Source organism: Perca flavescens, chromosome 21 (genome assembly GCF_004354835.1).
Source record: "Perca flavescens isolate YP-PL-M2 chromosome 21, PFLA_1.0, whole genome shotgun sequence".
NCBI lineage: Eukaryota > Metazoa > Chordata > Actinopteri > Perciformes > Percidae > Perca > Perca flavescens.
In genome coordinates this window covers 12,110,024-12,127,523 of record NC_041351.1, presented here as the reverse complement: position 1 = coordinate 12,127,523, position 17,500 = coordinate 12,110,024, and the positions used below count along the sequence as shown (strand labels likewise).

At 38.7% G+C, this 17,500-nt stretch overlaps 1 protein-coding gene across 1 annotated transcript in view; it reads right to left on the bottom strand.

The window, feature by feature from the left end:
* LOC114548337 (calcium-activated potassium channel subunit alpha-1) overlaps positions 1 to 17,500 on the bottom strand; it is a 94,459-nt gene that overhangs the window by 53,814 nt on the left and 23,145 nt on the right. The window lies entirely within an intron of this gene.

The window sequence follows — 17,500 nt, the reverse complement described above, 5'->3', positions numbered from 1 at the left end:
TTTCCATACGCTTCGTTGATCTGATTGGTTGATTTGGCCAGTCTATCACCAACATAGGTGATAAGACAGATGGTTTATCCAATCAGCTAACCAGTATTTTCGCCCCTTCCCAAAAGTTCTCCAACGGAAAGTTCCCAGATGGATATGCAGAGCAAATGCGAAGCAATCCATCTGGCGGAGTCTGGTTAGCTACAAAGTGCTTTACACAAAACCAGAAAAATTAATGGATCAGGGTCAATGACATTTAAAAAGAGAAGCACAGAATATGACAAATGTTTTCAAACACGGTATTAATTGATCATTTTAGAGCTGCAACATTAATTGATTAATGATTTCCGCTGCAAAAACTCCTTAATTTCATTGTAATTTCAATATCTTTGGATTGGTTTTGGACTGATGGTCGAACAGAACAAAATATTTGAAGACTTCAACTCCGGCTGTGTGAAATTATGGAACTTTTTCACTATTTTCGGACATTCTAAAGACTAAACAATTAATCAACAAAATAATCAGCACATAAACCAGTGATGAAAATCCTTTTTAGTTTGCCAACTGGGCTGTTGTTCTACAACATATTTTCTTAGAAGCATAAACTATTAGACAACCTCAAACAGTGAACAGAGGAGCAAAGGCATTAACAGGCATTACTCATTTGAAATGACAGAAATGGGTTTCAAGGTGTGTAGCAACTGTTTAATGCCTATAAATCAGCATTGACAGATCCTGATACATCTTGTCAGCCTGTTACAATTGTGTTATATAAACCAAACAGGAAGAGTCAAAAACAGACTCATCAGTTACTATATATCCGATAAATAAATACACACAAGCTCGGCTCGTCATGTAAATAGGCAGCGGAAGAGCAGAAGAGGTGACAGAAACGGCTTCAGCTTTCAAATACACAAACAAGGATTGATGCAGCTGAGCCTGAAGCTTTCGGTGGCTACAATGGAGCAGCATGACAGTAAAAACCAGGGCATTGCTTTTACTCTGTCACTCTGCTTTTCTGCAGGGGGAGACACTGCTGAGTAAACCACTGGGAGGCAGGTTGCAGGGTAATAAACATGAGATCCAGGGGTGTTAGTGAACAAAGCAAGAGTTGTCAGGGTGATAGCTCTGACACTGATAGAGCTAAGGTGAAACACCACGGGAAATCAGACTAAAGTGTTAATACAAATAAGTCAGCCTATATAGATATTTAGAGGGCAACCAGAGCTCGAGGTGAAGATCAATGTTACGTGTAGGAAAAAAACTCACCTTACAACGCTGCTGTCACTCAGAATAACACAGTAAAAATTCAAAAGTGACTGCTGTCGTGTTGCGTTTGTCTAACCAGAGAAGAAGTTGGAAGATTAACGGTAATGGAGGGCAGGGGACAAAATCTCTGTTACCTAACTAGAGCATACTGATTACAAAGTAGGCTACAAAACAACTAAAACCGCAATACATTTCATAAGTTTATACATTTCACATTTTTGCAATGAAACACATTTTCTGCCATTTATGTTAAAAAAAAAGATCTAGATTTTAATTATTTAGACATAATGTTAATTGTACATCCGCAGATGTCTAAAAGCACAGCCACTCACTAATACTGCTGCAAAATGAGTGTCCTAATTTTTCCTTGTGAAAGTCGGTGCTAATGTAGAGGAGGGTCTGACCCAGACAGCAAAACAAATGTTAAACATCCAGAAATACACTACCAGGTTATCTGCGAACCTACCTGGCTTTCATCTATTTAGAAATGGCACAAAGGCCATCCTGAACAAGAAACCAATGGGCATCCATAATGAATGAGCTCAGCCTAATTCATTTCCATGATGTGAAATTGTATTGTCAACCTGCAACCACTGATGGCTCCGTAAGGACAAAAAACACCTGCATGCATTTTTAATTGACCCTTCCTCTTTGAAAGCCAGGAAAGCTCTTTGTGCCTCTGACATCCCAGTTTAGAAACTAGAAACAATGTTGGTGCGACCCTAAAAATGCTAATGATGCTGGCAGATGAAGATTCGGTGATGGTAGTAAATAAAACACACAGGCTGCAACAAAGAGGGGGCAACCGTGACTGGGTTTGCCAATGAGTTGACAGCAGACGGTGCCAGCAGTGAGCTCAGACTCAGAGGGGACCGACCACTGCATGCCAACATACTCTTACGTTATTCATTTGATGCTGTTGCCAAGAACAAAATAAGGAAATCACATTATAAAAAAAGAAAATGTCAAATATTTCAAATAAAAAATAATGATTCCCTGCCAGAAAGGAAATCACTTCCAAAAAAAAAAAAAAAAAACTATGTGTTGAAGAAACTGTAGATTTAAAAAGCGGAGTGTCTATTTGCACCCTCGGTACGAATAGCCTCGGCCACACAGCTGAGCTATTCACACTCTGTGACGTAACAACAAAAACACGTTGCTTGCGTGCACCGAAATCATGGCGGACGTTAGGATAAGAATGTCAGGGCAATAATATTCCAAAAAGGTGTAATACATGAGTAGTATGGATAACTGTGTGTAAATATATGCCAAGGTACTGTAAATGCACAGGGGTGCAAATAGCATACATTGATATTTGTACCAGACGGGGTATTAATAGAACACATTGCTGTGTGCACCGGCGGGGTGTGAATAGCATTAATTTCTAATTGCACCAGGGTACGAATAGCATACACTGCTAATTGTACCAAGGGTGCAAATAGCCTCACCCTTTAAAAAGTCTCAGGTCTGTCAAAGTAAGTCAAGTCCGAGTCAATTCTCAAGTTGGTCAGAGAAAAACTCAAGTCAAGTCTCAAGTCACTTACTTTTATTTCATTATTTATTTGTAAGTCCAAGTCAACTCACAAGTCATTTGAGACAAGTCAGAGTAAATTCAAGTCCAAGTCAAATCTGCAGTCTATCAGAGCAAGTTATTTGAAGCAAGTCTCAAGTTATTAAAAGAGGCTCAAGTCATCCATGACAAGTCAAAGTCAAATCCCAAGTCCTTGAGGACAAGTCGAAGCAAAGTCTTCAAATGCAAAATGTTAAAATCAAACAGGATTTCAAAATGTTCTATTTGAAACCAAACCAACAGCTGAAACCAAGTCATTTGAATCTATAAGCCTAAAAATTTAAAATGATAAAGCTATGTAATAATTTTCCACCATTTTATTTATTTTCTTATTGCTATAGGATTTCTTTAGGTCAAAATTTGGGAATGAATTGAGGGTCGAAGCATCGAGTGTATGTACTACTGATCATTAAGTCCTTTGAGGCAAACATGCATGTTGAGTTTGGGCAACATGCATAAATTAAATTGACTTGCTGCCATCCTTAAGCTGAATAATGCAATTACCGACTGATACATTATGAACTGCAACATAAGTGGAAATCCATTTTTACAGATTTGTTTTTCAGAACTTGAAAGGAGTTTTTAGTGGCAGTGTGATCAGAATTCTTAGTTTTTAATCAATAGAGACATTTTCTCTGGTATGAAAATGTATTTATTCAGTTCATGAATTTCTTGTCAGAAAGCATGTTTCCCTCCATGAAAAACTACAGGAGAGCCTTTGCTTGAGTGTTTTTTCTTTTAAATCTCAATATAAGTCTTTAATGAGTCAAGTCATGTTTCACAGTAGTCCAAGGTCAAGTCCTCTTATTATTAATTTTTCTTTTACAAAAGTCTGACTTAAGTCTCAAAGTGTACAGCTCTTATTGAAGAGGAAAACTAAAACTGGAACACAATCGTCAAGATCACAAAATGTTCAAAAATGATGCTGGCTGAAAACAACGAATTATTTTCTTAGAAATCTTAAGGTACAGCTGTGAAGAGTTGAAAATATTTAGCTAAAACTGTTTGTTATATGTTTTATGAAAGCATTGTGAATCATATATTTAAAAAAAAAAAAAAAACTTCTAGGTCCAATTTCACAACAGATTACAATGCCACCACTGATCCTGTCTATGATGCACAGTATGTCTCGTCCCTGCAGAGTGCACCAGCAGGTCTCAAGCATTCAGAAGTCAACCTACAAACATCAGAGAACCCACTCATGCTCCTCCACTCGTCCTGGAGTGTGACTCACCATCAACCAGCATGAATAACCTGCCAAAGTAACGGGAAGTTTGCTTTGGCAGAATAATCTCTTTTATTGTGGGAAGCGAGCTCATAGTCCAAGGTGGTCTGTCTGATAATTCAGAATAAAATGACTCTTTTTCTTTTGCAAGTAGGGAAAGAAACAGAGTTTGACATAGAGACAAATTATGTATTTTCAAAATTAAACAATGGCAACCAAGTATGCTTTTAGCTTTGAGTATGTTAAGAGCCTTAGTTAATATAACTGTACCAGGGTTTCTGCAGGTTTCAAGTCAAATTTAAGACTTTTTAAGACCTTTATGAATTAAATTTAAGACTTGTATCACGACATAAAAGTACAACAAAATGCAGAGTCACAAAAGTACTTGCAAAGTAAATAAAATTAGAGTAATAATAATCTACAGTGAATTATATATTGACTAGCGAAAGAAAGAACTACAACACCACAGAATAAAAAAAAAAAAACATTTCAATGAGCATTAGAGGTAGTGTTACATGGACGTAGGAAAATTAAGACCCGTTTAAAATTATTTAAGACCTAGAACACAATACTTCAGCAAATTTAAGACTTTTTAAAATTAAAATTTTGATTTTGAAATTTGAGACCCCGCGGAAACCCTGTGTACAGCTGTGGTCTAGTTAAAGGTCCCATGGCATGAAAATGTCACTTTATGAGGTTTTATAACGTTAATATGCATTCCCCCAGCCTGCCTATGGTCCCCCAGTGGCCAGAAATGGTGATAGGTGTAAACCGAGCCCTGGGTATCCTGCTCTGTCTTTGAGAAAATGAAAGCTCAGATGGACCGATCTGGAATCTTGCTCTTTATGAGGTCATAAGGAGCAAGGGTACCTCCCCTTTCTCTGCTTTGCCCGCCTAGAGAATTTGGCCCACCCATGAGAGAGATACACCATGGCTTTCAAACGAGCAAAGTGGCAGTTGGTCAAGGCCACACCCCCACCCTCCACCTTGCCCCCCCTTCTCTCCTCCTCAGTAGCTACAGACACAGAAATGGCACATCCTAAGGAAAGCTCATTGTGGGACTGGCTCTAGTGGCTGTAATTCTGCAGAAAGGCTGAATTTCGGGAAAGAGACTTCAGATACAGTATTAGGGGACCACTATGGTCTATATAAAAGCATCCAAAGAGCACCATGTCATGGGACCTTTAAAAGAACTGTATCTGATGAGGGCTCACTTAGATAGAGGTACAGTAGAAACATGTTTTACAAATTCTGCAGTGGGAGGTTGTGTTACTCTGTGAGCTGCTACAGTATCCAAAAACAGGATTCAGAAGAACTAGGGGTCAATTTGTTCCCTTTAAAGCCTGCGGTCACAGAGCTCTCATTCGTGAGATGCAAGAGATGTGAGTGTGCAGTCAACAAACCGTCTTCGTTTTGTTAAACCCTGTGTCTTCCCACGGGTCACATCCAGTCCATGCATCTCACCTTTTAACGGTGTGCATGTTCATAGGAGCCAGTACCTGGCCTGGTGTTCCTTATGGGTGACTGTCTGACCCCCAGCTGCTTTCAAAATAAAATGACCTAAGGACTAGCCTGGTGAATTCCAGCCAGTTTGTCCGTCTGTCCTCAAATGCCACATTGATTAACAAGGCATCTTGGACATAATGGAAAACACAGGCCACCACAATAGGAGAGGAGAAAAAAAAAAGTGCCATTTATAAGCTGAATAGTGCAATTACAGACTGCGATATGAATTCCAACATAAGGGGACATCACATTTCCTTCTTCAGATTTCTTTTTCAGAGCTTGAAAACAAGTTTTCAGTGGCAGAGTGATTTGAATTCTCCGTTCCAATCAATAAAGAAATATTCTCTGGCATGTAAATGTATATTCAGTTCAGGAATTCTAGTGAATTTCAAGTCTGCAGCATGTTTCCCTCCACGAACAGGACAGCCTTGTAAAATGTACATTCACAGGACTAAACACTGTAATTATTTCTTTATATTGTGTTATTTTTTGGATTGGCTGTGAATCATTCTGCAAAGATACAAATCAACACACTCATTAACTACCACAAAATCCATTTAGTTACACATGTTTTTTTGTTTTGATCCTTGTGTGGTTTAGAGCAGCTATAAATGTGTGATGGGCCTTGAACTGTTATAGACACCTTGGTTATCATGGCTGTCCTCGCTAACTATACTGTGTTTACAGCACTCCTGCTCAGTTTATCCTTTGCCCAGGGTGATAACAGCAAATTAGCATGTTTACAACAGCCATAAACGTGATCGACGGCAGCCTTGATCAACACAGACACAGAATGAACATTGAGATATTTACTGTTAAACTCCTGCTCCTTTGCAGCGGACAGGACATCTGTAATGACTGATGCGACTTCAGCTCTGCAGTTTAAAGCTATTGTTGTTATTGTTTCCATATGTTACAGTATTTGCTGCTGAAGCACCATGATGGATGATGACCTCATTATGACCTTTTGATATTTTGAGGATCTCAACTGTTTGGATACTACTTTGTGTCTGGAGTACTTAGAGTACACGCAGAGCGTGTGTCAGACCTGAAATAGGGCTACACGATAATGGCTTCATGGCTAAAATAATAATCCTGATTATATTGCTAGATTTCAGTCGATGAATGTCAATCAGAATTTTTAATCTTTGCTGATTAGGGTAAACCGTTACCTAATGGCCCTTTTTCTGTATTAACTTTGTTACTATTTCGAACCATTTTAAAGCTGCACATGTCAATATCTTTATATTAACATTGTCATGTAACTTAAAAATTATTCCTGATGCTGATGTTTGTGAACACAGCATCAAAACAGGCCCAACATTTAATGTATGATCTGTTAACAGTAACATTTTCATCAATAAACTGTTCAATTATACATGCAAGTATAACCTCTACGTTTTTCTACTTTTATTTGAGTGACATGCAACTTTGATCAATGCTAATATCACTTACATAAATTACACTTACACTTGGAGAAAAGAATGAGGGTAAAATGAGGCCTGAGTGAGCTGTCTTCATTAGTTTTTAATCAGAGGAGGAAGCTTTATACACAGTACTGTATTGAGACATATAAAAGACATCAACGAAAAGCCTAATCTCTGTTCGGCAGAAAGTGTCACATTACTCATCACAAGATCAGATTGCATAATTCCGCAGTCACTGACAACAGCAGCAGAAGGATGATAAATATTATATAATCTCCAGACGTGTGTGTGTGTGTGTGTGGTAACAAAGTAGCTCATCATGTGTCATTCTGATCATGCCCAAGTTGTTTTATCAATCTAGTGATTCACGACTAAGGCGAAGCTAAAGGTTCAATGTGTCAGAGACATTAGACTGATCAATAGGAGCAGAGTGACTGAAAGACTGTGTTGACATGTTTGTTGGCTCATAACTAAAGAAAGAAAGATAACACATAAAACCTCCAGATATGGCATTGAGCTTGAAAAATAAGGACATTAAGTTAATCCTTTGTTTTCTTAACTTTCATTTTTAGCACCAAATAGCTTTTTATGCCTTTACTGGCTCATGTGCCGTTTTTGGCAGTGTTGACAAAAACACAAATCAAAAGGAGATCATGTTTAGCAAGAACACATATAGGGCATTAAAGCCAGAGTGTGAAACTCTTTCCTCTGGCAGTGAAAGTAATCACACAAACACAGTTGATGTGCTTAAGAAAAGCAGTGGTCTCTTCCCCTTTCCTGTCTGTCAAGGTATTGGGTAATACAGGTAGACTGACCTACCATATGCCCAATCAGAGAGCAAGAATAAACAAATAAGTTGCATCGGCATCCGTCTGGTGCGCCAGCGCGGGAGTGTTGCCACAGACACCAGACTCCACAACTTGGGTATACTGAGAAATACAGAGAGCTTTCCCTGGCGGTGATAGGCTTAATCAGCATTGTGTGAACTTGTTTGGCAAGGGCTTGAATGTAACGGGCGTTCATTTAACTTCCACACTCTAGCTTTAATGTCTATTAAAACCACATGCTGCCAAAGAAAAAAATAAATAATAGAAATAAACAACACTGGAGATTGTACTGTTGGTCGACGTTTCTATCCAGGAACAAACCACGAAGAAACCACAAACCCCAGTGGATGATTCTCTTTTGCATTAAACCCAACAAGTCTAAAATGATTTAATGAGTAACTAAACAACCCTTGAAAATTGTCTTCTCATTTTTCTGCAGTGATGTGCAATGAAGTGTACTGCATCAGTTTCCCCTCTAACCACACTCATCACAGATGCTGAATGGGGTCAGAGGTCAAACACACTTAAAACTTCTAACTAATAAAGACAAGAAATTATCTTACTCTTTAAAAAGATAAAAGGGGAACAATAAAAATAAAGGGCAGTTTGCCAGATAAAAATCATACAGCATCTAATTGTGATGGCCAGTTAAATACATGCAAGCACATTTTCCTGAAAGTGTACAGAACTTTGTACTGTAAAGGCTGCATTTCTACTGTTTATCTGCCAACTGTTGCTAGGCAAAATAAAATAATCTACTACACTATCACTCCGATAGCTTTCCAGAATTGTAAAATCCTCCTCCATGGTATTATAAACCTCTGTGCAGTGTGTTGGTATCTGATAAACAGAAATTGACGTATATTGATGGAACATTCTGAGCTTCAGTAAACATGAACAAAGTTACTAGAAATTAATTTTGTCACTCCCATCATTATTATTTGTCTTACCTCAATGCGAAGGATAACCATGCTATACATTTTGGAACTTCAGTTTGCACAATTTGTGTAGCTTTGGGGGATGTAAACAGGAAGTATAATGTTGCTGGAGTTCTGGAGATATAGAGTCCATGGTGATTTATGGACATTTATTCAGGATGAACATACAATACAATAAAAATAATGATATCCTCAGAAAGTGTAAGTCACACTGAATCTAAACATATGTATAGCATGTCTGTTTAACTGAGTTATGAGTCCAAGAATGAGTAATCCTTTTACACAAAATTGAAGCAATCAAGCACTAATGGTATCTTATTTGCCTCAAGCTGTGTCACAGCAACTGCTGCAGCTGCTGCATTGGTCACCTTGTGCATGGCGAGATATTAGAGTATAATACACAATATGAATATAATAGTCATTTTAAAAACAAACTTGATTTAATTCAACTCAGCTGAACAATTCCTCTTTTTAGTAAAACCCTTACAGACAGATTGAATGTTATATTAAGACTTGTATTGTATCATTCAGAATATTCCTCTGGATGAGTACAGTACATTGTGCAGACAGTACAGTATCCCTAAGCACAGCTTCATCAATTGCTTTCCTTTTGTGAGTGCAACTTTCATATATTTGAGAGCAAAACCGGTGGGTTTAAGGGATTTCTTTCTCATCTTGTCAATAAAAGCAGATTATTTCTTTGTCTACCATGTCTCCTGTGGAGCTGCATGCAGCTGCTTCCGCATCATTAGGGATCACTACCAGCATTATGCCAGCACCAAAGAGATAGACCTGCTATTCAGTAATAACATCATCACTCACAAAGTGGATGGATCCTCCTTTACAGTGAACCAACAGCAGAATTGACCTAAAATTGGAAATTTATGTCTTGTCTGACATTTAAGAGACCTTTACTAATAAAAGCCCCTGACCTACAGCCATACCACCACGACTCTCTGATTTGATTTATTTATGGATCTACTGAACAGAACACATTGAATCCAAAAGGTTGTCATGTTAAAGTGGGAAAACTTAGTTCAAACGGGGTCCTAAGATCTTAAAGACCAAGATGGATAAAAACAAACAATGAACACCTAAAAAATGAGGAGCACGGCGATGCTTTGCCCTCAAGTCTGATCCCAATCACTCTGAGGATCTTTTAATTCAAGGTGTCTTGCCATTGCTAGAAAACATGTCACAGCTGTCAATCACTTACTGTATGTAACCGCTACAACTTCAGCCCTGTTTTTTTATTTGATTTTTAATGTGCCTTTACAGCCCCTGATTTATACAGTTGATAGAGCATAAACAATACTTGCCACTGTGCAATCTTTGAATATTGTGTTTGGTAATAGACAATAGAAAAATTTTCCCGGTACAGCATTTCCTGATAGCTAATTAGAAGTTTTCATTCCTGCTAGGAGACACGGAGCCTGCCTGGAGCTGCAGCAAAGTATCGCAACATTACAGCTGCAATTTGCAGAGGGACCAAAAACAAGGAAGCTAACAGATGCCTTTGCAGACATCAGCAGGAAAGACAAATGTTGCACACCAGGGATAAAGCCAGTATGGAAAGTAATATACTGTATGTTTTAGGATTATACCTTTCCTTTTCCAAACACATCTCCAAGCTCACTATCTGAAATGTGAATGGTGTCAGTTTAAGTCCTGAAAAACACTGAGGATGTCCCTAAATTTAAATATTCTCCAGTCCTACTTTAAGGATTTGCACATTTCTTTAACAGACCTGTTAACTGAATTTAAGCTAGGTAAATATTATAATAGCTAAAATATTGTGCTTTTTTAATATATTTTATCATATGTTGCTTCTTCTTTCAAGCATTAGCATATATTGTAAACACACATCGTCAGAGACTGTACTGTATGTTGATGACACAATTATTAACACTGTTTTAGCAAACACTCTGGTGTTGAAAACAGCAGGTCAAAAATAACCGGTGAACTTTCCCAACAGCTGCTGTCCAAATTACAGTATGTGGCAGCTTGATGCACATTGATTTATGACTTTATATAAATAATACCATCTCTGAATGTGGCATGCAACATGACTGCAACTGTGAGAAATCTGGATATTAAAATCATATATTTTTTCGTAGTACATGTAAAAAACAAAATCAGCCATATTCCTTTCTTGGTACAGAGGACGCAGCAGAGGAAAATTACTGTTGTTGTTGACTATAAAACAGTATACTCCTGAGAATTAAGGTGTGCCTGGGGAAGTGCCTGCAGGGCCTCTATAGCCACTCACACTTCCTGATTCACTACTTACCCCAACATCAACACACCGAGCTCTAACGAGTGCCCGCTCAGTGAACTGGTATAATAGACTCCTGCAGGTTTCTATTGGGAATCCAAAAATGTAGACAAAACTGGGCAGACTGGGGAATAGGTTCAGTGGTTTGTGAGTGCGTGACTAGATTTAAAAAAACATGAACATGCCTGCTGTGCTGATGATACATGTGTTGGTTATTTCCTAAAAACTACATTTCTATGTTTACAGCAGCAGGAGAAAGGTAGAAAAGTGGAGTAAGGCCACGAAAGCAGTTAGTCACAGATCTCGGCGGAGGAGACCTGACTTGTGTTGTAGTGTTGTTGTGTACGATGGGGGGGTTAATTGCACCATTTCTGAGGGACACTTAAGATCACCTTTAAACTGTGTACACAACATTGTGAAATTGGTGAGCAACCTTTTTCCTGTTTGGATGAATAATCCATGTCACTGTCCAAATTATTGAACAAATAAGGGCATGCTCACCAAGTTTGTTTGTAGTTTGAGCGGAGTCTCTTTTAAACATTTTCTTCATCCTCCCACTGACAAAATATCAAACCCAGCAGCATGAAAGGGGACAAAAAGGCACTTGATTAACTTAAGTAAACATTCAAACCAACTTTTGAACTCTTTTTTCCTTCCAACATATAGAGGTTGACATTCCTCCAATGGTTTGGTCTTCTAGACCAAGTGGGGCGATATTTACAAAGCCTGCTGCAAATTATACTGATATATGCAAATATTCTGAGTTAAATAATGTACATACTGTAAGTATTACTGGCTGCTTTAGTCATATTACACTGGACTGGTGCTGCTGTGAGCTATTATTATTTGCTGTCATTTTCTTTAGTATTGACTTTGAGTGTTTTCTTAGTCTGCTACTATTAAGGCATTTCACCATTTTTCTCACTCACTCACTGTATGGACCTGGCAAGGCTCTCTCCCTCTCAGACGTTACATTTCAGACACTAATTTTAGAGGTGATAAATACATAATGCATCAGCTATTTGTATAAATTTGTATTCCCCTATTCCTATATCTTGCACTTCTAAACAGGAACCTTAAAACCCATATTACATGAAAACAAAGGCGCAATACAAATATTATTATATTATTATAATAGCAGTAGTAGTACTGCAGTAGTAGTAGCTTAGGTAGCATGTGTTTTATTAGTAAAGTTCAAACTGTGATCACGTCAAAGAATATATACACATTCACGTTTCAAGATGTAAGAAAGTAGCTTGAATTTTCACCTTGACGACTCTGCCCCAGTCTGGGTAACAATGGAGTCAAGGGCTGTTAGCCCACTGTCTCTATCTGCCTTCTTAAGCGCCGCACTCCCACTCTCTTCTGCTATTCCCAACAGTAACCCTGTGGTTAGGCATTCCCTTCGAATCTGGACCCAGTTTAGGAGGAATTTTGGACTGCAGACTTTTTCACTTTTCAGCCCAATTGCAGCTAATCATTTGTTCGTTCCCTCAACGGTGGACGGTGCATTTAAGATCTGGCATAAAAAAGGCTTAGTCTGCATTGGCAATTTATTTATTAATGATCTATTTGCTAGCTTTTCTCAATTGACGAACAACTTTGGTATCATAAAGACAGATTTTTTCAGATTTTTACAAATTAGGCATTATGTTCAGAATTTAATTCCCCAATTCCCTAATAAACCCCCACCTAATCCTGTCGATATGTTTCTTTCTGTTAACCCCACATTAAAAGGCACAATTTCGGTCTTCTATAACCTCATTTCCAAGTTGCATAGTCCCTCATTAACAGCTATAAGAAACATGTGGGAACAGGATCTAGGCTCTGCCTTCTCAGATCACATGTGGGATTCTGTCCTGGATCGGATATACTCTACCTCCAAGTGCGCCCGTCATGCTCTTGTGCAATTTAAAGTAGTTCATCGCCTCCACATATCTAAAACCAAACTAGATTGTATGTTTCCTGCCGTCGACCCGACCTGTGATAGCTGCAAGAGTGCACCTGCGTCACTCTTTCACATGTTCTGGATGTGTCCTACCCTTACTGATTTCTGGACTTCAGTTTTTCAAACAATTTCCGAGGTACTTCAACATCAGATCAAGCCGAACCCTTTTACTGCCATTTTTGGTATTGCTCCCAATTTGGGTCTGCCTAGGGGAAGCTGAAGGTATTGGCCTTCTCCTCCCTACTGGCTCGTAGGTGTATCTTACTCAAGTGGAAAGACCCTGCTCCTCCTTCCCACTCACACTGGATTAGAGGCATTATGTCCTGTATGAAATTAGAGAAAATACGTTGCACTACACAGGGATCTGAGGATAAATTTTACAGAACATGGCGCCCCTTCTTAACATTTTTTGAAAAGCCAACTACAACAATTTCAGAGTAGCTATTCCCTTCCCCCCCCTTTTTTTTTCATTATTATTTTAAGGTGGTTTATATATATATATATATATATATATATATATATATATATATATATATATATATATATATATATAATTTTTTATTTTTGTCATTCTGTACCTTCTTAACCTTTATGTTTTATTTATTATAATTTAGACGGTGTTTTAAACTATCTCTTGTGGTAATCCTTAATATAGGTTTGTTCATAAGCGGGTGGGTGGGGCATGGGGGGGTATGTTAAAAAGGGGAAAAATATGCACATCCCACTGTACAGTAATTGCTTTATGCAATTTTATCATCCAATAAAAAAACCTTGAAAGAAAGAAAGAAAGTAGCTTGATATCTGGCTTCTACCCATTAGCCAGATCAAAAATAAAAATAATGGCGGTTAAAGCGCTTAGAAACTGGATCCACCTTTAAACCCTTGGCAGCTTCACACAATTCTCAGTTTGTGTTTCATGTTGTATAGGTTGCACTGTAACTACCCGCGGCCTGAAACCCGATCCTCTATTTGTTTGACATCGGTCACTGAATAGTGAGTGATCGGATCTATGAGCGCTGACAACATCCTCTCTGAGCTGTGAAAACAATGCTGCTGTCTTTGAACATTTTGAGTCAAGCCTTGTAGAATGTCTCTCTTGGTCTTGCTCGACTTAAAAGTCTATTTGTGATTCAGCTTTCCTTTTTTGTATCTCTTTCGTGTGACAGGAATTGATCCAAAACTGTCATTAGAGCAAATGGCATGTTCTGTTCTGTTGTAAATAAGAGATTTATAATTACTACAGTTTACAACATTATCAAGCTATTAAAATATCCACAATCAAAATATGCAGCATAGAAGCTCAAATCCCACAGTAGCTAATCCATGATTTACGCCATCCTGGAAGCAGCCCAACCACTCTCACAGTGAGGCGTAAAGAGCTTAGGATGGAAGGGGATGGATGTGTCTCCCCAAGCCTCTGGCTGTCTGTCTCAGCTGAAATATGAGGTTGTAACTCACTTGCCTCAGAGTTTTGAAAGCAAGAGAAAGAAGCTGACAAATAAGGAAAACTGACACAAAAATGTAATAAAAGAAAATAGATGTTTTTGTCTATTAAAAAAACAATTTCTCTGATGTCTATCGATGGAAAGGAGTTTGATTGGAGGATAAGCGATGACTCACCTCTCTGGCATCTCTTCAGAGAGGAGGGGTTTCTAACAGAGACAGAGAGACAGACAGACAGACAGACAGACAGACAGAAAGAAAGACAGACAGACAGAGAGAGAGAAACTCTGCCCTGCTCTGACAATGGACATGGAAATTCCGGTTATGTGTAAAAATATAAATCATGTTCTGCATGTGGGAAGCTGGACACACTGTAACTGTAGCAGCCGCATGTATTTTTAAGGGTGGAGGTGCTGCAGGATGCATGAGGTGTGAGCTCAGCAGCAGGTGGAGAATGTTTCTGAGATATTAATGCATACGATTGGATTCATATTCTGCAATCTGACACAATTTGGTTGCAATTAAGCGCACAGAGCAAAGGGATGTACTTAAATTAAGCTTTCAAAGTTAGAACTTTGCAACATCTATTATAACCTCCATATATTAATTTTCTCCAAGTGGCCGTGTTAATTAAAGTGAACTTGCCAACGGAAAGTCTATTTTATGTAACGTGCCAGCTGCAAAAAACAGGAGTTGCCTCATTTACACCTCCTTTATGTCTGCTTTTCCTGTGAGAGGAAAGGGAAGATTTTGATGAGTTTTGAAGACTGTGTGTCAGCAGTGCTTGCCAGGTCATTGTGTAACTAATGATTGTTAATGAAATCGAGGAAACCAAATTTAAGATAGTTGAGGATATCTTATGAGATTTTTGAAACTGGGAAGACTGTTATGACAAAATGTCCTCTCCAAAGTTTTTGGTGGGGGGGGGGGGTGTATATAGGGGGGTAATTATCCCACCTCATACTTGCTGGTCTCCAAAAACAATAGAGTGATTGCTACAAGAATTTGGCTCCATGAGAACAAGTTCAAGACACTCAACTAAATATGTCAAAGCAACACTAAGATGTGTCTGTATGCTGCAAAGGGGCAAATATTAATGTTATAAATCTAAACAGACTCCAGACACCATCAAAAAGTAAACCAGTAAAGAAGAAAGTCTCGTCCTTTGCATTAGAATTAAGAACCTGCATGAACTCAGCTAAGATCTTTAAGATTTCTTGAAAAGACCAGATTGGTTTAAACCAATTATCAGCAGGCAAAGGGTATGTCTCCTGCTGCATAAAAACACTGACAACCACAGTTAACAAGGCCCTTTTGGGACATTTAGCTCAGGAAAGTATTGTGTTCATAAAAAGAGAAAAATTGGAAGAAAATGCAAAATAGGTTCCATCCAGGGTTCATCTAAAAAACGTAAACCCAAGACTAAGACTCGTAGCGGCTTTGTGAGGATGCACTTAGGCACAATGGTGCTGTATAATGTTTACCATGTTCACCATCTTATTTTAGTGTGTTAGAATGATAACATTTGGTAATTGACACTGTCACTAGCATTGTATGTGAGAAATTCATAGTTTGACCTGATGATGGTACAAGATGAAACGGCAAGACCCAACATTGCCATTCATCCATTTAAATAATCAAAAGAAACACTGATGAGTCCTTTTTTGTGAAAAAAAAAACGCACCAAATCTCTTCTCACCAAGTCATTTTGTGTGTCACTAGGTTGTTAAGTTTACATTTTCTGGATAATTATTTCAGCTAATTCAAATCAACTTGTTTCATTTTTTAAAATCAAGTTTAATTTTTATTGATTTTAGTGCACTGTTCTGCCTTATTCTTTCTTGCATCAACAAACCCTAATTTCTAGAAAATTCTTGAAACAAGTTGAATTCCATCGGAAAGACGTTGAGATATTCTTACTGCACCTGCAGATTTTTGCAAATGGCTTCAGAAAAAAAATAAGTTTATAAGAAGCAATTATAGACAGAAATGACCTAATACGATGTTCTTTGTTTGGACTGGGGCAGTCTCACATGGCATTGTTTCCTTCTGCAAGGCCCTGACAAAACAGGCCTGGCAGCTGCTGTCACCCGAAAATAGCGGCAGACTTAGAGGCAGGCAGAGAGCCTCGGTGACGCTGAGTGTTGCACTGGGCGCGGTGAAAGTAACACACAATCCCGCTGGCACCAGAGTCCACAGGTGGCAAACAGCCTCCTGTCTCTGTCACAATGCCAGGGGCATGTTGGTAGAATATATGTTACATACAACAACAACAACAACATTGACGTCCTAATCTGAAGCCAAGAGCCAACTGGGAATGTCAAGAAAAGGGCACATATATGCTGTTTGAGTCCTCTCAGCTGAACACTGGAAAATGTGTGATAACAAAGAAGCACTAAGCTGAATTCTCAGTCATGTAAAGGACAAGTGCTTCCATCACTTCTGAATGGCACATTGGACATTTCTGCTGCTGCAGTGCCAGAGAAGACATCAAGTTTGCTCTTTCTACCCCTCTTTTTTCCACTCTCATCAGACAAAAAGCTTTTCCATGTAGTGGTACAATTGCCACTGCTCACCAAGTCCCTCAGAGGAGGAGGTGAAGTTTATCCGCCTGATGAAAGTGCCCTTCTGGCCCACCTATAATTTCGCTCAGAGCTCCTTTCTTCCCCTGAGGCTGCTCCTGAGCGACATCAAATCTAGACAGCGGTCAAGACCAATGACGACTCTTTCACCCTGTCCTCTAATAGGAGGTTCTCAACATGTTGACCCCGGTAATCCTAGACGACTCTGAATCTGCAGCACTTTTTGTTTGGCAGCTGGTAATAATGAGCAAGAGGTGACATCCCATACACCTTTTACACACTGTTTAACCTATAAAAGGTTCATAGCTTCCTCCACGCTGTATCCCACTGCATCCTTGATCTTTTCTGAAAGATCTCTGTCTTTTGTGTGTTTTTGTAGTCTTGACGCAATGAATCATACAGATGGGGATCAAGAATCACACTTGGGTGCTTATTGCTACATAAAGAGTGTCTGTTTCAGAAACTTACAATACAAGAATGGTTGGATGCTCAGACACTGTTT